Below are 26221 nucleotides of genomic sequence, written 5' to 3'. Positions count from 1 at the left end.
TTCAACACTTTTTTAGTTTTTTTTTTTTTTAAAAAGATTTTATTTATTTGACAGAGAGACAGACAGAGAGCCGACAAGCAGAGGAAGCAGCAGAGGGAGGAGAAGCAGACTCCCCACTGAGCAGGGAGCCCTACATGGGGGCTTGATCCCAGGACCCTGAGAACATGACCTGAGCTGAAGGCAGATGCTCAACCAACTGAGCCACCCAGGTATGCCAAAAATGCTTTTTTAGTTTTAATTTAAAAAGTGTAAAACTACGTGTCACAAATTAACACAGTAAAAGATAAATATATCTTTTAGAGATCTATAGAATGACTTCTATAAAGAAACAACACTGAGTAAGTTTGCCATTGCTGATAAACTGGTTTACAAAGATACCACAAATAATTGAAAATAAAATATATGGAATGCGTCATAGACTACAATGTATGTTTATTTGTTTAGGGTTTTAAAGTTTATTAAATATCTTCAATCATTATCTCACTGATCTTCACAACAACCAGTAAGACTAAATTAAGGAAGACATTATTATGCTCACATAACACAAAGAAACAGAACCTCTAAGGACATAGACTGGTAAATGAAAGAGCCAAGAATAAAATTCAAGCCATCTGAAATTCTAGTCAAATATTTCCATAACACCACATTTCTTTCCACTATACTGTAAGCCAGAGTATTTATTTGTGTTTCCCATCCCTTTCCACAAATAACTTGTTCTATAGGACTATGTTGGTAACTTCACCTTTCTCCAATGGAATTTCTTCCTCTATGAAAATGACAAGAGCAAATGAACTCAAGGCCCCTTTCCAACTTTGAATTTCAAGGACCTTTTGTCATAAGAGAAATGTTAAGCGTCTGTAAATTAGGCATTTTAAATTATACTGACTTAAAAAACTAAGTCTGAAATAACAACAATAATTCTCTTGATGCTAAGTTTCCACTCTGGAGAATCAATAGAGGACAGTGATTTAGAAGCAGACTCTAGAACAAGCCTGCCTAAGTTTGAGCCCAGCAAAGTTAAATTTTCTGGGTTCCGTTTCCTTATCTATTAAAGATAACAGTAGCTACCTGCCTCATAGAGTTGTGGTGAGGAGAAATGAATATATACAAAGCCCATAAAACAATGCTGACACATGGTAAGGATGCAATTAGGATGATGCAGATTTTGTCTACTTAATCCACACAAAGCTTAAATTCCATAGAGCCTTCGAATTAAAGACGACAAAAACCTTAGAAATATACCTCTGGCAAAATACACGCTCGTGGGCATCTCCAAAATCCTAACTGCAAACACAAGTGAATGAAAATGTCTAAAATGTTTCCTGTATGTAGCAAAATATGCTGCTGGTTTTCAAATGCTTAAAAATTATTATTAATGATAGCAGCCTTCAGCCACATCTTAAATTTTAAATTAATCTTCATTTCTTCAGATACCCTAAGTACCTGCTAAGAGCAAGACATGGTGCTAGGCTTTTTTTAAATGAGAAAGATATTAGAAATAATGGGTTTTAAAAACCATTTAGAACCCATTTAGAAAAAAAAAAAAAAAGAACCCATTTAGAAAATCAATGCAAAGGTGAACAGAGCACTGAAATACTTTAATTTCCTCCAATCTACAGCATTTCATAAGCTTCATTATCCTTATGACAAACACTATTAAGGATCAACTTGTATTTACACTGCTACAAACTAGGAGCTTGGTAATCCAAATTCTCTCTGAAGTCAACACTCAGTTCGCAATGACATGTTTTCAAATAATTTCAAACCACAGTGCGAGCGTAGATGGATTTAGATATGAATCTGTAATTCAAGAGTGCCCCCTAGTGTTAAGAAAAATATTTTAATTAAATTGTTAAAGGAAATGTATTTTTAATCTACTCTTCAAATATATAATATTTTTTTTACTATTATTTACTGAAAATGAGATAATACAGACCAGGAATAAAAATTATACATTTTTAAACTATAAGACATTACACATTCTAAACGATAAGAATCAATCTTCTCTGCCTGGTTTTAATTAAAATACCACTCAAATATTCCATATTACTAAGCTTATATTAAAATTCATTACATGTAAAAAAGTTAATAAGTATAGCAAAGCATACCTTAAAGAAAATTGTACTCAAAACTATTTATAAATGTACTACATATCAGTAGTATTTAATATTGCTTAAGTACAACAAAACCTCATATGATACCATAAAAACACTAAGTCTTTAGAGACAAAAATGGGTTTATTTTTAACCTTTCTGTACTGTGCACACAGTAAAGTTCAAATTAACACAAATACATGCTTTTCCTAGTGCTATGAATGGCACAATCATTCATAAATACCAATATCACAACCGCTCTTTTCTTAACGAAATTCATTATTTCCTACTTATTCTCTTCTGAAACCTCTAAAGACAGTTAATCTCTTCTGGGTTTAAATTCCAAAACAAGCATATTGCTTCTTTCTAAGCAATTATAATCCAAAAACAAGGATATTGCTTCTTTCCATGCAATATAATCCCCAAACAGGAAATCTGAAACGTGTAGATTTAGTTCCTTCCTTGAGGTCACTGAACTAGATTGTTAAATTGCAGACATATTCAGTCTCCTAAACACTTGCTTTCTCAATGATATTCACACCAGAAGCCAATATTTTCTAACCAAATGAACAAGGATTAAAGTAAAAATGTCAACTTCTCACTAATCTCATTTCACAGTAGTTACATATTCTTTTCTAAAACAAGTTATGCTATCATTAGGAATATTATTCTAAAGAAATTTAATAGTTTTATAGAAATACTCTAAATGAGTTAAACAACCATAAGGGAAATGGTAGTGAAATGCAATTAATTAGAGCAATTTCTTTGGAAACATTCAGACAATACAGAACTGATATGCTCATACACTTTGGCTTAAAATCTCATTTTATGAAACTCATCCTATAAAAACTCTGGAGAAAGAAAAAACTAGATACAGCTTATTTAATCAAGCGATATTTACAACTGTGAGAACCATTTGAATGCTCTTGTACACAACCACATTAAGAAATTCAAATGGACAACTATACAAAAGAAAATAGAAATGTAGGTTCAACAATAGAAACTAAACTTTCGTAGTAACAATATTCTTATAATTTTCATGAGAAAAAAATAGGGTAAAATTAAAACACTATAATTGCAGTTTAGTATTTAAAACTTATTAAAGAGCTTGCTCTCATTTAACATTTATTTTTAAGTAAGTATTAAAGACATATTTTACATGACACTCAAGGAAAGTCCAAAGATTTAAATAGCCTGGTGGGGGGCAACTGGGTGGTTCAGTCAGTTAAGCGTCTGCCTTTGGCTCAGGTCATAATCTCGGAGTCCCAGGATTGAGCCCCATGTCAGGCTCCCTGCTCAGCAGGGAGTCTGCTTCTCCCTCTCCCTCTGCTCCTCCTTGCCCCTCACCCCCATGTGTGCTCTTTCTCACTCACTCTCAAAAAAAAAAAAAAAAAAAAAGAAATTACATAGCCTGTATATCATACCATTAAGGCAAGCTCACTTTCAGCATTTGTGACAGTTAAACTTTTACCACCTTCTTTATTTTTTTAATCTAAGAAAATGAAAAGTTAGTTCCAATTCCCCAGGACTTTGTTTCAATAATTAAAGTCACCAGAATGCTCTTGAGTAACAAAGAAAAAAGATCTGGTTTTTGACATAACTGATATCGAGCTATTCTAGCAAAAGTTTACTAAAAAACATGGTTGCATCTAAAACCGTTTCTAGCATAACACTAAGCAAAATTATCTTTGCTATTGCCACCCTTAAAAAATTCAAGTTCCAGAAGGACACCTACAGTCTGAAAATAAAAGGTTGGAGAACCATTTACCATTCAAATGGTCCTCAAAAGAAAGCAGGTGTAGCCATCCTTATATCAGATAAACTAAAATTTACCCCGACGACTGTAGTGAGAGAGGAAAAGGGACACTATATCATACTTAAAGGATCTATCCAACAAGAGGACTTAACAATCCTCAATATATATGCCCCGAATGTGGGAGCTGCCAAATATATCAATCAATTAATAACCAAAGTGAAGGGCAGCCCAGGTGGCTCAGCAGTTTAGTGCTGCCTTCAGCCCAGGGCCTGATCCCGGAGTCCCGGGATCGGGTCCCACGTCAGGCTCCCTGCATGGAGCCTGCTTCTTCCTCTGCCTGTGTCTCTGCCTCTCTGTTTCTCATGAGTAAATAAATAAAATCTTTAAAAAAAAAAAAAAAACCAAAGTGAAGAAATACTTAGATAATAATACACTTATACTTGGTGACTTCAATCTAGCTCTTTCTATACTCGATAGGTCTTCTAAGCACAACATCTCCAAAGAAACGAGAGCTTTAAATGATACACTGGACCAAATGGATTTCACAGATATCTACAGAACTTTACATCCAAACTCAACTGAATACACATTCTTCTCAAGTGCACATGGAACTTTCTCCAGAATAGACCACATACTGGGTCACAAATCGGGTCTGAACCGATACCAAAAGATTGGGATCGTCCCCTGCATATTCTCAGACCATAATGCCTTGAAATTAGAACTAAATCACAACAAGAAGTTTGGAAGGACCTCAAACATGTGGAGGTTAAGGACCATCCTGCTAAAAGATGAAAGGGTCAACCAGGAAATTAAGGAAGAATTAAAAAGATTCATGGAAACTAATGAGAATGAAGATACAACCGTTCAAAATCTTTGGGATGCAGCAAAAGCAGTCCTAAGGGGGAAATACATCGCAATACAAGCATCGATTCAAAAACTGGAAAGAACTCAAATACAAAAGCTAACCTTACACATAAAGGAGCTAGAGAAAAAACAGCAAATAGATCCTACACCCAGCAGAAGAAGACAGTTAATAAAGATTCGAGCAGAACTCAATGAAATCGAGACCAGAAGAACTGTGGAACAGATCAACAGAACCAGGAGTTGGTTCTTTGAAAGAATTAATAAGATAGATAAACCATTAGCCAACCTTATTAAAAAGAAGAGAGAGAAGACACAAATTAATAAAATCATGAATGAGAAAGGAGAGATCACTACCAACACCAAGGAAATACAAACGATTTTAAAAACATATTATGAACAGCTATACGCCAATAAATTAGGCAATCTAGAAGAAATGGACGCATTCCTGGAAAGCCACAAACTACCAAAACTGGAACAGGAAGAAATAGAAAACCTGAACAGGCCAATAACCAGGGAGGAAATTGAAGCAGTCATCAAAAACCTCCCAAGACACAAAAGTCCAGGGCCAGATGGCTTCCCAGGGGAATTCTATCAAACGTTTAAAGAAGAAACAACACCTATTCTACTAAAGCTGTTTGGAAAGATAGAAAGAGATGGAGTACTTCCAAATTCATTCTATGAGGCCAGCATCACCTTAATTCCAAAACCAGACAAAGACCCCACCAAAAAGGAGAATTACAGACCAATATCCCTGATGAACATGGATGCAAAAATTCTCAACAAGATACTAGCCAATAGGATCCAACAACACATTAAGAAAATTATTCACCATGACCAAGTAGGATTTATCCCCAGGACACAAGGCTGGTTCAACACTCGTAAAACAATCAATGTGATTCATCATATCAGCAAGAGAAAAACCAAGAACCATATGATCCTCTCATTAGATGCAGAGAAAGCATTTGACAAAATACAGCATCCATTCCTGATCAAAACTCTTCAGAGTGTAGGGATAGAGGGAACTTTCCTCGACATCTTAAAAGCCATCTACGAAAAGCCCACAGCAAATATCATTCTCAATGGGGAAGCACTGGGAGCCTTTCCCCTAAGATCAGGAACAAGACAGGGATGTCCACTCTCACCACTGCTATTCAACATAGTACTGGAAGTCCTAGCCTCAGCAATCAGACAACAAAAAGACATTAAAGGCATTCAAATTGGCAAAGAAGAAGTCAAACTCTCCCTCTTCGCCGATGACATGATACTCTACATAGAAAACCCAAAAGCCTCCACCCCAAGATTGCTAGAACTCATACAGCAATTTGGTAGCATGGCAGGATACAAAATCAATGCCCAGAAATCAATGGCATTTCTATACACTAACAATGAGACTGAAGAAAGAGAAATTAAGGAGTCAATCCCATTTACAATTGCACCCAAAAGCATAAGATACCTAGGAATAAACCTAACCAAAGAGGTAAAGGATCTATACCCTAAAAACTATAGAACACTTCTGAAAGAAATTGAGGAAGACACAAAGAGACGGAAAAATATTCCATGCTCATGGATTGGCAGAATTAATATTGTGAAAATGTCAATGTTACCCAGGGCAATTTACACGTTTAATGCAATCCCTATCAAAATACCATGGACTTTCTTCAGAGAGTTAGAACAAATTATTTTAAGATTTGTGTGGAATCAGAAAAGACCCCGAATAGCCAGGGGAATTTTAAAAAAGAAAACCATATCTGGGGGCATCACAATGCCAGATTTCAGGTTGTACTACAAAGCTGTGGTCATCAAGACAGTGTGGTACTGGCACAAAAACAGACACATAGATCAATGGAACAGAATAGAGAACCCAGAAGTGGACCCTGAACTTTATGGTCAACTAATATTCGATAAAGGAGGAAAGACTATCCACTGGAAGAAAGACAGTCTCTTCAATAAATGGTGCTGGGAAAATTGGACATCCACATGCAGAAGAATGAAACTAGACCACTCTCTTGCACCATACACAAAGATAAACTCAAAATGGATGAAAGATCTAAATGTGAGACAAGATTCCATCAAAATCCTAGAGGAGAACACAGGCAACACCCTTTTTGAACTCGGCCACAGTAACTTCTTGCAAGATACATCCACGAAGGCAAAAGAAACAAAAGCAAAAATGAACTATTGGGACTTCATCAAGATAAGAAGCTTTTGCACAGCAAAGGATACAGTCAACAAAACTCAAAGACAACCTACAGAATGGGAGAAGATATTTGCAAATGACGTATCAGATAAAGGGCTAGTTTCCAAGATCTATAAAGAACTTATTAAACTCAACACCAAAGAAACAAACAATCCAATCATGAAATGGGCAAAAGACATGAAGAGAAATCTCACAGAGGAAGACATAGACATGGCCAACATGCACATGAGAAAATGCTCTGCATCACTTGCCATCAGGGAAATACAAATCAAAACCACAATGAGATACCACCTCACACCAGTGAGAATGGGGAAAATTAACAAGGCAGGAAACCACAAATGTTGGAGAGGATGCGGAGAAAAGGGAACCCTCTTACACTGTTGGTGGGAATGTGAACTGGTGCAGCCACTCTGGAAAACTGTGTGGAGGTTCCTCAAAGAGTTAAAAATAGACCTGCCCTACGACCCAGCAATTGCACTGTTAGGGATTTACCCCAAAGATTCAGATGCAATGAAACGCCGGGACACCTGCACCCCGATGTTTCTAGCAGCCATGTCCACAATAGCCAAACTGTGGAAGGAGCCTCGGTGTCCATCGAAAGATGAATGGATAAAGAAGATGTGGTTTATGTATACAATGGAATATTACTCAGCCATTAGAAACGACAAATACCCACCATTTGCTTCAACGTGGATGGAACTGGAGGGTATTATGCTGAGTGAAGTAAGTCAATCGGAGAAGGACAAACAGTGTATGTTCTCATTCATTTGGGGAATATGAATAATAGTGAAAGGGAATATAAGGGAAGGGAGAAGAAATGTGTGGGAAATATCAGAAAGGGAGACAGAACATAAAGACTCCTAACTCTGGGAAACGAACTAGGGGTGGTGGAAGGGGAGGAGGGCGGGGGTGGGGGTGAATGGGTGACGGGCACTGAGGGGGACACTTGACGGGATGAGCACTGGGTGTTATCCTGTATGTTGGTAAATTGAACACCAATAAAAAATAAATAAAAAAATTCAAGTTATTACAAAAAAAATTAAAAAGAAAAAGGTTCTGATGTACGCTCGCAGGGTTATATGAGTCCCCCAATGCCTCCTGCCTCCTGCCTCTGTTTCCACTGCTCTTTTATCAAAATTCTAATGCCATCTTTTCTCATTTATTTATCCAGTAGTATTTCTCCCTACTGGATTTAGAGTTCCTTGATATTAAAGACCCAATACTTAAAACATGACACAAAAACCATTATTTTACCTTTTCATTAATGTACACATGAACACAATAATTGATCTCAATTACCTACTTATTAATTAGTATTTACCAAAAAAGTGAATGACTGAATAAAGTAGTCATTTACAGGACAACATTATATAAATGCCCAATTAAAATATAAGGTGAATGGCAACCAAATAATCAATACATACAATACTACACATATTTAAGAGGATATGATGAGGATTTCTACTTCCAGCAATATGTCTGATAAACTAGATAAAAATCTTGGGGTGTGTGGGTGGCTCAGTGGGGTAAGTATCTGTCTTTGGCTCAGGTCATGGACTCAGAGTCCTGGGATCTTTGGGTCAGGTCATGGTTTCAGAGCCCTACATCAGGCTCCCTATTCAGGGGGAGTCTGCTTCTCCCTTTCTCTCCTCCCCCACACCCCCGTCTGTGTACTCTCTCTCACACAAATAAATAAAATCTTTTTTAAAGAAACCATTGTACTACAAAAGAAATTTAGGAATTGTAGGTTAAATTTTTATACCAGTTGGATAGACAAGACAACTAAGAGATGAGAACAGAGACACACTCTCTCCTCCCTAACCCACCCCATCAATGTAAGATGGTTTATTTTAAAAAGAAAGAGATTGGTGGTCTACCCCACCAATGTAAGATGAAAGAAAGAAAAGAAAAGAAAAGAAAAGAGAAAAGAAAAGAAAAGAAAAGAAAAGAAAAGAAAAGAAAAAAAAGAAAAGAAAAGAAAAGAAAAGAAAAGAAAAGAAAATTTTTATAAGGGAACTTGTTTGTCCTGAGCTTAACATTAAGGCTAGAGGAGAGTGTCCATAAATTTGTCTACAAAATGAAAATCAGTAATCCTAGGCATACTCCAGCAGATATAGAATTTGAATTTATACTATCAGCATGGTTCAAGACCCTTAAGACAAAATATCCTCAAAATATATTCAAAAGTCAAAAACTCCTGGGAACCCAAGACAGATGGAGGGAACAAAAAGGCAATGTGGGATTCCTATGAATAAAGCCCCACTGGCAAGCTCAAAATAAATATTTATCAACTCTATAAGCAAACAACACACTATACATAAGAAGGGAAACACAATTATTGGGATTACCTTTTGAAAAATTTAGATGAAAATTTATCTAATAAAGGTTAAAATCAGCAACCTTAAAAAGAAGAAACTGGAAACACAAGACGTTACAAAGAATGCAAGACAAATATTTGTTAGAAGGCCAAATAAAAAATATTTTTTTAAGAAAAGAAAAATATAATCACTGGAGAATTAAACATCAGATTAAACACAACTGAAGAGAATTTATGAAGTAGAAAAGAGAAAGGAAATTATGCAAAAATTCCATACAAAGAGTTAATGATACAGAAAATATGTAGAGACTGAGAAAGGAAAAATAGAATAAGATATAACACAGTCTAAGGAAAGTTCTAGAGGAAAGAGATAATGAAAAAGGCTGAGAAGTTCCCAGAATATGTGAAAGACATAAACCTCTTTATATTTAGGAATCATAAGCCCTGAGCAGGAAAAATAAAGAGTCATATTGTATATACATTACTCTAAACTGGAGAATATTTGTTTTAAAAGCAAGTGGAATAAGGCACTTTACTTACATAGGAAAAAAATTATATGAAAAGCTTCTCAACAAAAATAATGCACACAGAAAAAAAGAAAGTATCTTCAAAGTGCTAAGAGAAAATAACTGTCAACCTACAATTCCATACCCAGCTACATTCTCATTCAAGAGAAGGCAAAATAAAGACACTTTTAGACAAAGAATTGACCACAAAATTAATCTATATGGCAAGCAATTAAAAATGTAATACATGAAAAACTAATTTGTCTCAAAGCAGAAATAATTATTATGATTAATAGGACTGTTTTGATTATTGTCCAAGTGCTTTAAAGTTCAAAATTAATTTCTATAACTACTTTTAAAATTATCTACTTTGCAAAAAAGAGAACTATTTCTCCTTTTACCGTGGATCCTATAATTTGTTTTATATTGGAATTGTATATTAGAATACACAAATCAGTACAACAGTCACAAACAAAAGATAATAAGCCGTGCTTATTACCTCACGGGCCTGTTCTGAGTGCTTTTCATTAACAATTCAATCATTGGAATAACCCTATGAAATATAACATTATACCCCATTTTTAGAAATGAAAGGATAGGTAATTTGCCCAAGTCTACACAGTAGGGACAGACAGCTGGAAGAAGGAAAAAAGGGAGAACAGATGGAGGGAAAAAATTAAGGACAGAAAAGACAGATGAATTGATAAATGGATAGAAATAAAACAGAACAGAGGAGGAGTGTGGGGAAGAGAGAAAGGAAAGGTGGAAGGGAGAAGGAAGAGGAGAGAACAAAATGAGGGAAGGAGGGAAACAGAAAAGGGAACCTAAAAGCTGTTCCTACTCTGAGCAAGTAGAAGGAAAAAGAGCAGGAAATGAAATAATCAGAATACTACTATCCATTATACTTCTATTCAGCTTCAAGAGTCACACGATCTCTACAGAATGAAATGATGTGTAGGTTTATAAAGAACGACAAGGGCAGCCCCCGTGGCTCAGCGGTTTAGTGCCGCCTTCAGTCCAGGGTGTGATCCTAGAGACCCCGGATCGAGTTCCGAGTCAGGCTCCCTGCATGGAGCCTGCTTCTCCCTCTGACTGTGTCTCTGCCACTCTGTCTCTCTCTCCCTCATTAATAAATAAATAAAATCTTAAAAAAGAAAAAAGAAAGACAAGGTGAAGGGTCAGAAGAAGGGAGAAATAAAAACACCATAAACAAGAGTGCAAATTTAAAAGTGGGGATGACCTAGAGAGGACGTGCAATGTGGAGTGCTGACCTGCAGGCTTAGCAGAATCTTTGTAGTGAACTCTGGAAAGGTTCGAAGAAGTGACGGGACCAGACTGTGGAGGATCTCAGTTGCCAACTGGGGGAATTTAGATCAGAAGGGACAAGCACCAGGAATCATGAAAGGTCTCTAAGTAGGGAAGTGATCTTAGAAAACTAAAACCAGTATTTCAAGGTTTAAACCAGTATTTTCAAGGTATTTCAGTGGCCAGAGGTATGCCACTGTGTCTGAGGGGAAGGTGAATAGTAAACAACACTCTTCCACCTTTTGCCAAAAACAGCAAAGTATCTCAAGTGGTATGCAGACCTCTTTCTTAGCCAAGCTTCTCCAATCTCTGCTCACTAGGACTTTCTTCTAGTCTTCTGCTGTATAAATCTCCATGGTCACATTGTACCCCCTTCACATCAGTCACCTTTCTCCTACCACCACCAGTTTTTTTTTTTTTTTAAGATTTATTTATTTATTCAAGAGAGACACATGGGGGGGGGGGGGCAGAGACACAGGCAGAGGAAGAAGCAGGCTCTTTGCAGGAGCCTGATGCAGGACTCAATACCAGATCCCGGGATCATGACCTGAGCCCAAGGCAGCCGCCCAACCACTGAGCCACCCAGGCATCCCCATTACCAGTTTCTAATTCAGAATCCCTGGTGCTGTGGAAATGGCAATCCTAGTTAGAGGATATTAACAAAAAATTAATGGAATTCATGTCAATTCATGAACACCACCCCCAAAACTCCCCTCCCCCCACTCTAGACCAAGGAGAAGAGACAGCAGTTCATTGGTAAAATCATGAGATATGGAATACTAACTCTAGGACTTTAACCAGGTGTCTATGCTGGGTTATTTAATCTCTTCATTTATAAATAAGGAATGACAAAATATACCTCAGAGAGATTCTGTAAGAATTAAAAGAAATCAAAGGAAAAATCCCATGTATCTAGAAATGGTATAGTATAATAGAAAGAACACAGATTTAGGAGTCAAAAAGCCCTGGGTTCAAATCCTAGTCTAGGCACTATCAGCCAGCTGTAAGGCCTTGGACAAAGAACTTCGCTAATATTTAACCACAGGATCCAAGTCCATCTATCAGTGACATGGCTTAAAAAAGAAAAAAAGCAGAGGAGGAGGCACACCTCTAAGAGCCCTTCTTCTACTTCTAAATTCCAGAAGCATGTGAAAATTACAATATAAATCAATGGATTAGAAAGAGTAAAAGTATTCCACTAAATGAAGCATTTTGAAAGACTTAAGTACACTGGAAAAGAAATTTATCAAATGATTAAAAAATACTTCTACTTAAAAAACATTCATTTCAGGGTGCCTGTGTGGCTGTCAGTTAAGCAATCTGCCTTCAGCTCAGGTATGATCCCAGGGTCCCATCAGGCTCCCTGCTCAGTGGGGAGCCTGCTTCTCCTTCTGCCCCTCCCCTTGCTTGTTCTCTCTCTTAAATAAACAAAATCTTTAAAAAAATTTCATTCCTTTGAAAGAAGGTCTAAATGTGTATCCATGTTAACCAATAATAATTATATCTCTCAGGACAAAGAAAAGATAGATATACAAGTGTGTTGCAATACTAAGCCACTAAACTGATGATGGGTTTCCTAAGAGAGATTAATTTCTAAGTGAAAATTAAACATAAATGTTATAAATTATTTTATAAATTTATTCAAAAGCATGCAGCTTGAAATTATTCCATTTAACCCTAGTATTATAGAATAAGTGATTTAAAAAATTCTAAGCTTCAAATCCTTCTTAATCAAAGGGTGGCAAACATTTTTTTGAAAGATAGCAATTCCCATGGAAAAGAAGAACACACCAAACTATAAAAAAAAAAATTCTGGAGAAACTTCAATCACTGTGAGCCAACCACAATGACAGGTTTAGCAATTTCACACCACCCACGTTGCAAAAGAAAAAAAAATGATGATGTCTAAATTAATCCACACATTTAGAAGACTCATGTCAAAAGAACTAAATTAATTGTTTCCTAGCAAGACAGTTTGTAGATCATTACCAAATTATTATTTAAGTTAAATACCTTTATATTTTTTCCAGGCATATATTTTATCTCTAAATATTTAGGTACATACTCAAGATGTGTATGAGAATCTGGAGAAAGCCGATTTTCAAAACAGACTAAACTAAGATCTTAAATTAAAAAGAAAAAGATAAGGATAGCAGGAAATTGTTTCACCTATCACAATGCCACCTTATTACCCTACCTGGAGTAGAATGCATATATTAAGAGCAACAGAAAATAACTGACCCATGTAAAATGTACCCCACCATCTATAAAATAGCAGCCATCCAAAGTGTAAAGAAAGGATTAAAAATAATGAAGCAACTTTAAAGAATTCACTAGGATTAAAATGGTTTTACCTTTTTTTTTTTTTTTTAATGGTTTTACCTTAAGTCAAAGACTACACATAGTCTTTCAGATGTGATTTTGCTGCATTTGTACTGAAGTGCAGCAATACTGGAATGATCCATTTATTAACTGGCCCATATCTAAGCAGAGAGCTTATATATCCATGTACCTAACTGGCCGCAAACGAAATACTTGAAGAGAGATTTTCAAATGACTGAACAATAAAGGGGAAAAGTCTTAAGTATGCCTTTAAAGGTTCTGCTCTATCTCCAGTAGAGAAGGTTCACTGAAGATAATTTGCCAAGTGATTCTAATACCTAAGAGTTCTGAGATCTCCCAGGCAACCTGGCCCAAAATATAAATATAGGTTAACTAGAATTCAGATAACAGAAAGTTGCAAGCAAAAAGATAAGCTGTGCTCCAAATGTTTCTGTATGTTTTTGGTTTTGGTGGGGGTGTGTGTGTGCATTTTAGCCAGATGCTCTGCTCAGAAGACTAGCCCATAAACGTCCATTTAACTCATAAAACTATATATTTGAAATAAAACAAAAAACTCAACATACTATACAATATTAACAATTAAAGCATGAAAACAATCCAGCTGAATCAGAAACAGCTTTATATATTTGGCAGAAGTATGCCACTATAGGCCCAGAAATGGTCAGAGAAAGGAACTCAGTGTGGTAGTACCAAACTGTGGAATAGCACAGTTTGTCAAGGACTACACTGTTGGAGTGAAAATTTCACATGGGCTAACAGTACAGCATTGCTTCTCCTAAGCTCTAAGAAAAGAGAAAAAGCCTAGAAAGAAGAGCAATTAAATAGCCTGGGCCCCAAGAAATTCTTGTACCTGAAATGTGAGGCTAAGCTGAACATCACAGAACAATCCATTGGCAAAGAAAGGATTATACACAATGCAACACTATGTAGTCACTAAAATACCACAAAAGAAACTCAGTGACATGTGGGAAATTATTCACAATATACTGCTAAATGAATAAAGCAACTTACCAAACAGTACTTAAGGTATAACCCTTCTGTCATTATCATTAGTATAGTATAGATCAGAGATTATACCAACATGCACTACAATGTAGCTATTTCTAGATTTCTAAGTCAACTTTTTCCTAATTTTGGCTTACCTGTATTTTTAAAATTTTCTATAGAGACATTATTTTCATTAGAAAAAAGTAAAAAACAAAAATGGTGTCTTCCCACAGATTGCTTATTAGTTGCAAGAGGAAAATAAATAGCTACACCATGTGAAGAAACAGGACAACACCTTCAGAGTGTGGATCAAAATTACCATTGACAACAAGGAACACAATGACATCATGTGCTTCTGTTGTGATACTCTGGGAAGGGCACATTACTTATGAGAAGTTGAGCTGGCAGTGTGCATAACCTGAATCTAATCTCGAGGAAATGGACAAAAATAAACTGAGGAACATTCTATGAATCCATTCTTTTAAAAATCTCAATGTTTCATGAAGCACAAGGAAAGCTAAAGAACCATTACAAATTAAAGGAAACTCAAGAGACATGACAATTAAAGAGCCTGTACTGGAGGGCAGTAAATGCTATAAAATATCAGAACAATTTAAAAAATTATTAACTGTGGATTAATAACAAAATTATTAACTATAGATTAAAGTACTGGGCAGCCCGGGTGGCTCAGCGGTTTAGCACTGCCTTCAGCCCAGGGCCTGATCCTGGAGACCCAAGATCGAGTCCCGAGTCAGGCTCCCTGCAAGGAGCCTGCTTCTTCCTCTGCCTGTGTCTCTGCCCCGCCGCCCCTCTCTGTGTCTGTCATGAATAAATAAATTAAATCTTAAAAAAAAAAAAGTACTGTATCAGTTTCCTAAATTTGATAACTTCACTGTGGTTACATAAAAGAATAATTCTGTTAAGAAATAAAATTGAAATATTAAAAAGTAGAAGGGTATAAAGTATTCAAACTAATTTCAAATATTTCAGAAAAACAGTGTCCATATGTATATGAAATAACGGGGCAAATGGGGCAAAATGTTAAAAAAAAACTGGTGACTTTGTGACTTTGACCTACTTATAACTGACAGTTTGAAATTATTTCAAAACAAAAAGTAGGGAGGGGGGGACCCTGTTAATTCCCCTGAATTATACAGAAGCTCAACTTAAAAACCTTTATTTGCAAAATTTCGTAGAAACTAAGCTACACATCCAATAAAAAGTACAACTCTTCCCACCAACAGATGGCGTGATTGGTCACTTTTGACTTCAGAGCCAAGATGGACTCACTGAACAGTCTTTTAGAATTAAAGCTACATATACCCACAAATATTTTTGTCTCATGCTATTAATACAAAGAATAATATAGATGAATATTATTTAAGAGGTGGAAGGTTGGAGATCTCAAATTAGGGTACGTTTCAAATCCCCAGGTCTTCCTTTATTTTACTCCCAGGGCATGCCCTATACCCACTCTTGAAAAATCACAGCTATAGTAATTTACTATCAAGTAATGGAAAAATACTGTATTCTTTAAATGTGTAAGAATGAAAGAAGAGGAGGGAAGAAAAATGGAAGGAAAGACAAAGAAAAGGAAGAGGGGAAAAAAGCAAGTTTGCTTACAGTTTTTTTCAATCCCCCGATTTTACAGAAGACAACAATCTTATGGGAGGTTATGTGACCTGGCCAAGCTCACAATCAGTTCATCATAGAGGTAGGTCTTAAATGTTAAGTCTTCGACTCCCAAATCCTCAGCGCTTTCTACAATACAAAATTACCCCACCCCCTAACAAACCCCTCACTGAATGTTTAAATACTGTGAAAACTCAGCAGTGGCAGACAGTGAAATATCTAGTTTCTCTCCATCTTCACTTTAAATAGAAGTTCATCAGGTGAACATGGAAACACAGGAAATAGCATGTACAAAGGCTAGGAATGGTGAAATCCTTTGTCACAGTCATTCAGGGAACTCCCAATCACTAAGCACAGTATAATTAAAAGAGCAAAATGTAAAAGAAAGCTGAGAAGCTTTAGAAACTGAGTCTGGAGAAGTAGGTAAAAAGGGCAATGTTTATTACAATAAAAAGAAAAGCCTGGACTTTATCCTTAGGCAATAAAAAGGTAGAGTCCTTATAAATGGACTACTAATTTATATGATCTTAGAAGTTACTTTCAGAAGGAGAGATTTATATTGCACACACAGAGAGAGAGACCATATTAGTCATTCCTACTGAATTCAGAAGTCTCAACAAATAGATAACCAAGGTGATGACTTCAAGTACAACAGATCCTTGATGTTATGAGAAATCTGTCCCTGGTCATCTTGAAAAAAATCCCCAAATTTGAAAATACTGCTATGGCATACAACACATTAAAGTATAACTAACTTAAAAAAAAAAAAAGTATAACTAACTTTTTTTTTTTTACTCCTACAAGCCTTTTAATGAATCTAAAAATAGTGTAATTTATACTTATTATTACACTGCCATACACATCACAAAGTGGACTGATTTATACCATTATTTTAAGCCATCACAGAATCTTACATTTTATTCTATCCAAAATTCCTCTTCCTAGACCTATTGCTTTTTGCTTCTCTTTTGTCATCAGCACTAGGAGTTGGCTTGGGCAGCATAAACAGTACTGGCAACAAAAGTTACTATACAAAAAAGTAGAGCATATCCAGTGCCATAGAGATATGCCTACCTGCTTGAGGCCACTTAAAAGCATAAAGCTGAACAAAAATCAAAATGACTGCACTAATGCTTCAGCAAAGAGGCTCAATTTTCAACAAAGTAATCTTTCTCCTCTTTTTGGAAAACCTCCCCTCCTCCCTTCCTAGGCTTTTGTTTCACAAACCTGGTACTACCCTGAAAACATGACCAAGGAGGCTAGCAGCATGTACACAATACTGTCAAAACAAGCTAGATCCTGTATTTCCTTATAAATCCCCCCAGTCCCTTCCTCCAGGCAGGCTTACAGTTTTGAAGGCCTTAGCCTGCTCCAACCTCTTTTGCCCAGCAAAGCAAAAAGCTATGGTTCTTCTTTATCCCAAACTCTACAGCGGCTGGTTTTTGACAACAGTGTGATGGACTAGTAACACATCTGTGCTCAGCAAAATCACAAATCATCATGTCATACACTCATCAAGTCATTCACAGAATAGTGAAAACCACAAGTGCTAATTTGTGAAAGAGAGATCTATTCTATCAGCAACTCACTAGCCAAAAAAGCACCATGTACTCTAACAGTAAAAATCCCACTGGCCTTTTAAAAAGTAGCAATACCTATAACAACACAAATACTTGCATGGCAATTTGTATCTTACACACACCTTAAAATAACTTCAGCAGAAGGATTTCAAGAAATCTTGTTTTAGTAAATTTACAATATAGTTTTCCATTAGGACAGTTTATTCAGAACTAGCAGAAGTGGGTCTCTGAAGATGCTGACTCCTGCATAAGTTCAGGATCACCCCCTGACCAGAAGAGCACTTCCTGTCTAAATATTAAGGTGCTATAAAGATTGGAACCTTGCTCTTTATTGAACAGCCCAAGATAAATATTATCATATTCAACTTAGGAAACTGAGGCTCAAAGAGGTGAAGAAGAAGATCTTTTAGCAAAGAGCAAAGAAATCTTCCCTCGGAGTTTTCGTCCCCTCATTCTCCTCCCATCCCAACCCCCAAAAAGGAAGACTTTCCTGTCTCGTTGGCTACAATTCCTTCATACTTACTTATGTTTGACAAAGAGGAAATATCAGGGAAGTCTTCACTAAGAATCTGATATTTGAAATGAGTCTTAACAAGTAGAAACTGGGCAGATGGAGAGAAGTAGTAAGGACATTCCCGGCAAGAGAAAAATCACACTCGCAAAGACAGAAGAAATGAAGAAACCAGCATGGCAGAAGAATGAATACTGGTTAATTCTTTGCAGAAAAAAAAACTTATGTGTGTGTGAGAGAGAAAGAGAGACAGAGAGAGAAGGCAGGGGAGGGAAGAAGGCAACACCGACAATAAATTTCAAAGACAGGCTGGAGACAGGTCATGAAGCATGTACAACAGCATGGGAAGAAATAGGCACTTGATTCTCTACATCAAAATTCCTTACCTAAGAGACCATGAATTAAATCCTAGGGCCATGAACTGCACAACCCCCCAAAGGTACGAAAATTGTGTAACGAACACACAAAAATTAATTTTCCTGGATTCAGAGCTATCAAATGATTTTCAAAAGAGCCCAGGAATAAAAAGTGGTTAAGAACCACTATTCTGGGTGACTGGGAGTTATACAGTAACTACAGGCAGGGATGTGTGCCATAACACTTTTATTTTAGAAAAGGAACTGGCAACATGTGTGGAGGCTGGTGGATTAGAGAAAGAACCGTAAAAGCAGAGACAGCAATAAGGAGGCTATTGCCTTACTTCAGGCAGGAGATTATAAATACATTTTTAAAAACCTAATCCCATAGACTTCTCAAAAGTAAACTTGCTAGAAGCTGTTGACCATCTGCATATGGGTTGGGTTGTAAGCGAGAAAAGGGCATAACCATGCCTTATCATTCTTCTTCTCCTTTATAGTTCGTGTCATTCACTTATTCCACACCATCATCTATAAAAGCCATTTAGTTCATCAAGTGAAAGGGCACCATTTTCTTCCATTTGCAACCAGTTACTAACACCAAATGTCCCAAAGAGGAAATGCTGATGGTCTAGAATAGGGGGCTGGCAAACCCGCCCACAAGCTGAATCCAGCCCTGTTTTTGTAAATTAAAGTTGTCTTATTAGACTACAGCCATGCTCATTCATTTATATATTGTTTATGGTTACTTCCCCCGGCAAAGGTAGACCTGAATAGATGCAACAGACTGGCCTGCAAAAAAAGCCTAAAGTATTTATGATTTGGGCCTTTACAGAAAGTTTGCAGATCCCTGATGTAGAACAAAAACCAGGACAGATTCAACTTCAGAAAGCACTCCATTAGTATAATAGATGGGGGTATGCAGAAGGCAGCTGTATGCAGACCAAATTCAGCCATGTAACATCAGTCTTCCGGTGCAGCTGCAGATATATCTGTAGTAGCAGCAAGTTAATCAAATATACAAAAGTCCAAGAATGACTCTATTGGAAAAATAACACTCCACACCAGCAACGTATTAAGAGCCAATGTTCTCAACCCAGTCCAAATACTTGTCCTTAGCCCTCTTTCTTCCACTCAAATTTGCCTTTCCTCCCTTGGGTTCTCTTTTAAGATGGAAAAAGAAAATCCTAATATCCAAGTATCATCGTTTAAAAACTGCTAAAGTATCTGTTCTGACAACAAGGGTCCTTGGTCTGTTTGTGGAACATGGGCAAAAAGACAGGCATTTAAAATTAATGACTCTTAAATGTAAACTTCGTATTTCAAATAGCCACTTCGTATTTCAAAACCAAGCAAAAACTAAATTTTAGTCCACTGATTAAAATTAGGCTCTACTGGTAGCCTCTAATAGCCATGGTTGGGAAATTATATCCATGGTGGTGGTGATGTTTTAACCTTTTTTTTCAAATGATATGAAAACAAATATTGCGACATATCCAAATAGGTCAACTCCAGGTAGCTATACAAAAATAATTTTGGGGCGCTTGGGTGGTACAAACGACTTGGTTTCAGCTCAGATGAAGCCCCAAGTCTGGCTCTGCCCTCAGAGCTGAGTCTGCTTGAGTTTCTCTCTCCCTCTCCTTCTGTTCCTCCTGCTTGCTTGTACTTTCTCTCATATAAATAAATCCTTAAAAAAATATTTCAAAAATGATAGTCTCATATCATTCACACATTCCCAGAAATATAAGACACTAGTTTCTTCAAAGATTTTTGTTTAGCAACTTGTTTTGTCAATAGCAGTGTTCAATACAGGAATGTGTAATAACACAGGATTCAAATAACAAGCAGCTACAATGACTTTAGATACTCAGGGTTTAGATAATCAGGGTTTCTCAACCCTAGCACTATTGACATTTGAGACCAGATAATTCTCTGTTGAAAGGGACTGTGCTGTGCATTGTAGGCTGTTTGGTAGCCATCTGTGGCCTCTATCCACTAGACATCATTAACAGTTTTGACAATCAAATGTCTCCAGATACTACAAAATGTCCCCTGGGGGCAAAATCACCCCAGTTGAGAACCATTGCTTCAAGTGAGTTAAATTTCTTGATGACTTTTAAGAAAAAGATTTCAACTGACTTTTTCTGCTTTGTGTAAACTTAAAATAATTACATGAAAGGTACAGCAATGATGCATGGTATATAAAGCTTTTAGTAACTCTTTTACCAATTCACATCTACATTAGGAGCTTTATCACATCACTTTTTATAAACAGCTTTATTTATACACAGGTGGTGTGCAATAAACTGCACATGTTCAAAGCATAAAGTAAACACCCAAGAAAAAACCTCTACGATCAAGATAGTGAACATACCTAGTTGTTCTCAAAGTGCCTGGTTTCTTTCATTCAGCATAATTATTTTGAGATTCATCTGTGTTGTTGTTGTGTATCAACAGCCCATTTCTTTTTATTGCTAAGTAGTACAGATATACCATAATTTGTTTATCCATTAATCTATTGAGAAGTCTGAATTTTAGTAGTTATTACAAATAAAGTTGCTGTGAATATTAGTATGCAAGTCTTTTCTCTTCAGTAAATATCTAGGTATAGAATAGCTACTAGGTCTACTATATTTAACATTTTAACAAAGTATTTTCTAAAATGGTTGTACTACTTAACAGTTCCAACAGCAAAGTATAGAGTTTGAGTTCTTTCACAGCCTTGGCAACACTTGGTAATTAATTAGCCTTTTTGGTCATTCTAAAAGGTATGTATTGGTAGCTCACTATGCTTCTAATTTACATTTTTTAATGACTAATATTTGTTATATATAAATATTTTTGAGAATTCTTTATATATCCTAGATATAAATCCTTAGATACTTGATTTGCAAATGTTTTCTCCATTCTACAACTTATCTTTTCATTCTAATATTTTTGAAAAGCACACATTTTTTAATTTGATAAAAGTTCATTTCTTCAATGTGTTGTTTTATGAATCATGCTTTTGATGTTACATTTAAAAATACTTGCCTAACTCAAGATCACAAAGATTTTCTCCTGGTTTTGTCTAAAAGTTTTATAATTTTAGGTTTTTACATTTAAGTCTAAATAAGATTCATTTTGAGTTAATTTCTACAAGCAAGATACAGATTGAAAATCATGTGCTTGTATATGTGCCACCAATCATTTGTGAAATGATGTGAAAAGAAAGGCTATCCTTTCTTTGCTGAATTGCCTTTGTACTTGGTTAAAATCCAGTTGCCTACATATGCATTGGCTTATTTCTGGACTCTTCTATCCCACTAATCTATTTATCTACCTTTACACTTGTTTTGATTACTTTAGTTTTAGAATGAATTGTGATATCTGATAGTATTAACCCTTCAACTTTGTTCTTTTTCAAAGTTGTTTCTGATATTTTAGGTCCTTAAGATTTCTTTTCTTTCTTTAAAAAAAAAAAAAAGATTTTACTTATTTATGAGAGATGGGGGGGGGGTGTGCAGAGGGAGAAGCAGGCTCCATGCAGGGAGCCCAATGCGGAACTTGATCCTGGATTCCAGGATCACGCCCTGGGCCGAAGGTAGGCATTAAACCGCTGAGCCACCCAGGGACCCCCTCTTTAAAAAAAAAAAAAAAAAAGATTTTATTCATTTATTCATGAGAGACACACACAGAGAGAGGCAGAGACACAGGGAGAGGGAGAAGCAGGCTTCATGCAGGGAGCCCAATGTGGGACTCGATCCTGGGACTCCAGGATCACGCCCTGAGCCAAAGGCAGACGCTTAACCACTGAACCACCCAGGCATCCCAGTCCTTTACATTTCTAAATGAATTTTAGAATCGGCTTGTCAATTTCTACAAAAAAGCATGCTAAGATTTTGGAATGGGATTGCACTGAATCAACAGATCAATTTGGGGATTCTGTTCAACAATGCTGTATAGTTTTCAGTATTTCATACATATTGCTACTGCCAATGGTATTGCTTATATTACATTCAATTTTTAACTAATTGTTCTAGTTTAAGAAGTACAACTGATGGGGGATCCCTGGGTGGCGCAGTGGTTTGGCGCCTGCCTTTGGCCCAGGGCGCGATCCTGGAGACCCGGGATCGAGTCCCATGTCGGGCTCCCAGTGCATGGAGCCTGCTTCTTCCTCTACCTGTGTCTCTGCCTCTCTCTCTCTCTCTTTCTGTGACTATCATGAATAAATAAAAATTAAAAAAAAAATTAAAAAAAAGAAGTACAACTGATGTTTTATATATGGATCCTGTATCCTGCAACTTAACTAAATTCACTTAGTTTTAGTAGTTTTGTAGGTTTCAACAGATTTTCTATAGTCCTGTCATCTGCAAAAAAAAAAAAAAAAAGATACTGCAACTTCCTTCTTTCCATTCTAGAAGCCTTTTTTTTTTTTTTTCTTGCTTGACTACACTGCCTAGAACCCCTAGTACACTGTGGAACAGAAGTAGTGAGCACAGACAATCTTGCCTTGTGCCAGGTCTTAAGGAGAAAGCATCTGGTCTCCTACCATTAAAACTGTATTATCTGTAGTTTTTTCAGAGATGTCCTTTATTGGGTTGAGAAAGTCCCTTTCTAATCCTAATTTGCCCAGAGTTACTACCTGGAATGTAGGTAAGATTATCAAATGTTTTTTTCTTTATATATATTTTTTCATTTATGGAGATAATCATATGGCTTTTTTTTTAGTTGGTTAACAGAATAAATTATATTGATTTGTTTCATTTTTTTATTTTTAAAAGATTTTATTTATTTATTCATGAGAGACACAGAGAGAGGCAGAGACACAGGCAGAGGACGAAGCAGTCTCCCCACAGGGAGTCCAATGCAGGGCCGATCCCATGACCCTGGGATCATAAACTGAGCCAAAAGCAGAGGCTCAAACACTGAGCCACCCAAGCACCCCTATTGATTGGTTTTAAATGCTAAACTAACCTTGCATTCCTAGAATAAACCCTACTTGGTCATGATGTTTTGTTTTAAAAATGTTTGCATTTGATTTGCTATAATTTCTTTAGAATTTGTGCAGGTATGCTCATCTTTTTCCTAATGTCTTTATCTAGTTTGAAACTAAGGGTAATGCTGGTAATATTAATAAATATTCTTTTCTCTGCAATTTTCTGAAACTTTGTTTAGAACTGGTATAATTTATTCCTTAAATATTTAGAATTCACTTGTGAAGTCATCTGGGCCTAGAGGTTTTTTTGGTGGGTATATTTTAATAGAATCAATTTCTTTACCAGATAGAAGTATTCCTTCTTGAATGAATTTTGTAGGGTGTGTCTTTTGAAGACTCTGTCCATTTCATCTCTGTTGTAAACGTATAAGCATAATGTTGTTTATAATACTCCCTTATTATCCTTTTATTGTCTGTAGAATCTATAGTGATGTCACCTCTGTCATTCCTGATACTAAGCAGTCTAGTTAAAGCTTTATTAATTGTGTGGAACTTCCCAAAGAAACAGTTTTTGGTTTCACTGATTTTTGTCTATTGTTTTTCTGTTTTCTATACATTTTCCCCATACTGATCTTTACCATTTCCTTTTAATTATTCTGGTTTAATCTGCTTGTTTTCTAATTTCTTAAGGTAGAAGTGAAGGTAATTAATTTGAAATCTTTTCTTTTTTAATATAGGCATTCAGTGCTATAAATTCCCTCCTAGGTACTGATCTAGTGGCACCTCATAAATTCTGGTATGTTGTGTTTTCATTAATAAAAAATACTTTTTAGGGATGCCTGGATGGCTCAACGTTTTAGCGTCTGCCTTCAGCTCATGTCCTGATCCCAGGATCCGGGATCGAGTCCCACATCAGGCTCCTTGTGGGGAGCCTTCTTCTTTTTTCTGTCTCTGCCTCTCTCTCTCTCTCTCACTCTCTCTGTGTCTCTCATGAATAAACAAATAAAATCTTTAATAAAAAAATGCTTTTTAATTTCCTTTTGATCTATTCTTTGACACATAGGTTATTTAGATTTGTATTTAGTTTCCAAGTATTAGCAAATTTTCCACAGTTTTCTGCTAATAATTTCTAATTTAATTCTACTGTGATTAGAGAATATAGGTTCTCAACCCTTTTAAATTATTGAGACTTGTTTTATGGTCTCAATTATGGTCCATCATGGAAAATGTACGTAAGAAGAATTGAGACGGGGATCCCTGGGTGGCTCAGCAGTTTGGCGCCTGCCTTCGGCCCGGGGCGTGATCCTGGAGACCCAGGATCGAGTCCCACATCGGGTTCCCTGCATGAGGCCTGCTTCTCCCTCTGCCTGTGTCTCTGCCTCTCTCTCTCTCTCTCTCTCTCTCTCTCTGTCTCTCATGAATAAATAAATAAAATCTTTAAAAAACTAAAAAAGTAAAATAAAAAAAGAAGAAGAACTGAGACAAACACTCACCTGTTGTTTAGGTGGAATATTCTATAAATGTTAATTAGTGCAAATCAGTTAACAATATTGTTCAATTTCTCTATATCTTTGTGACCCTCAATACTCAGAAGAGGGTCCTGAAATCTCCAACTAAACTGTACAACTATACCACCTGTGTTCAAATCCTAGCTCTGCCGCTTACATATTGTATATAACCTTAGGCAAAATGGCTAGCCTTCTGTTTCTCTTTAAAATGAAAACAATAGTACGTACACTTTGCCAATTATGATGAATCAGTGAATTAATAAAGGTAAAATGCTTAGAACAGCGCCATGTCTCTATTAAATCCTTAATAAATACCAAGTCCTATTATTCAAACTACGTAAGACAGTATTTTTTAATGCTCTACACACTACCTAAAATACTATTTCTTACCCAGCCTGCACACTGGATTGCCCTACTCTAAGGAATGTGCAAGCAAATTAATTCCTTAAGTTCTTTTTTTTTTTTTAAGATTTTATCTATTTATTCATGAGAGGTAGGGGCGGGGGGGGGGCAGAGACACAGGCAGAGGGAGAAGCAGGCTCCATGCAGGGAGCCCAACGTGGGACTCGATCCCGGGTCTCTAGGATCACACCCAGGGCCGAAGGCGGCGCTAAACCGCTGAGCCACCCGGGCTGCCCAATTCCTTAAGTTTATTAAGCTGTAAGAAATTCATTCGAGTTACCCCAAACAGCACTATACATATGACATGTATGATACATGTATGTATATGACATATGACATCACACTATGTGCTATTTATTGAACATCTGTTATATGCTTAGTATTGTGTCATCTCATTTAATCTTGAGATTAATCCTATGAAGAAAGCTATTATTTATGATGCTCATGCTATAGATGAGGAGGACCGAGAGAAGTTAAACACCCTGCCCAAGGTCACAAGTCTGAATTGCCAGATAGAGTCAGAATTCTACCACCAAAGTCTCCTGACACCAATGCCTGTACTCTTTCCTGGGAGCAAAATGGATATGGTCCCAAGAAGGGCAGGAACCACGGAAGTACTAGAATAATGGAAGAGCACCCACAGAGCCAGAAACCAAAATCTTCAATCTCTTACTCTGAGCTTGTCTCTCTCTCAAACCTCATGGTTTTTCACTTGGAATTTTGTGCTTCTCCCAGCATGGATGTCCACCTTATATAATCTTGTCCCGCCTTATCAAATGTAACTGTATTTTCCATCCCACTGCAAATGAAACACATCCTTTTTTTTTCTTTAGAGAGTGAGAAGGAGAGAGAATCTCAAGCAGGCTCCACGTCCAGCACAGAGCCCTATGCAGGGCTCAATCCCACAACCCTGAGGGATCATGACCTCAGCTGAAATCAAGAGTTG

The 26221-nt window shown here is 36.6% G+C and overlaps 1 protein-coding gene across 2 annotated transcripts in view; it reads right to left on the bottom strand.

Annotated features, from left to right (window-relative positions):
* Positions 1–26221, bottom strand: part of RALGPS2 (Ral GEF with PH domain and SH3 binding motif 2) — a 162476-nt gene that overhangs the window by 120578 nt on the left and 15677 nt on the right. The gene's annotated exons all lie outside the window — the stretch shown is intronic.

Source organism: Nyctereutes procyonoides, unplaced genomic scaffold (genome assembly GCF_905146905.1).
Source record: "Nyctereutes procyonoides isolate TBG_1078 unplaced genomic scaffold, NYPRO_anot_genome, whole genome shotgun sequence".
In the NCBI taxonomy this organism is placed as follows: Eukaryota; Metazoa; Chordata; class Mammalia; order Carnivora; family Canidae; genus Nyctereutes; species Nyctereutes procyonoides.
This window is presented reverse-complemented; position numbering and strand designations above follow the sequence as displayed.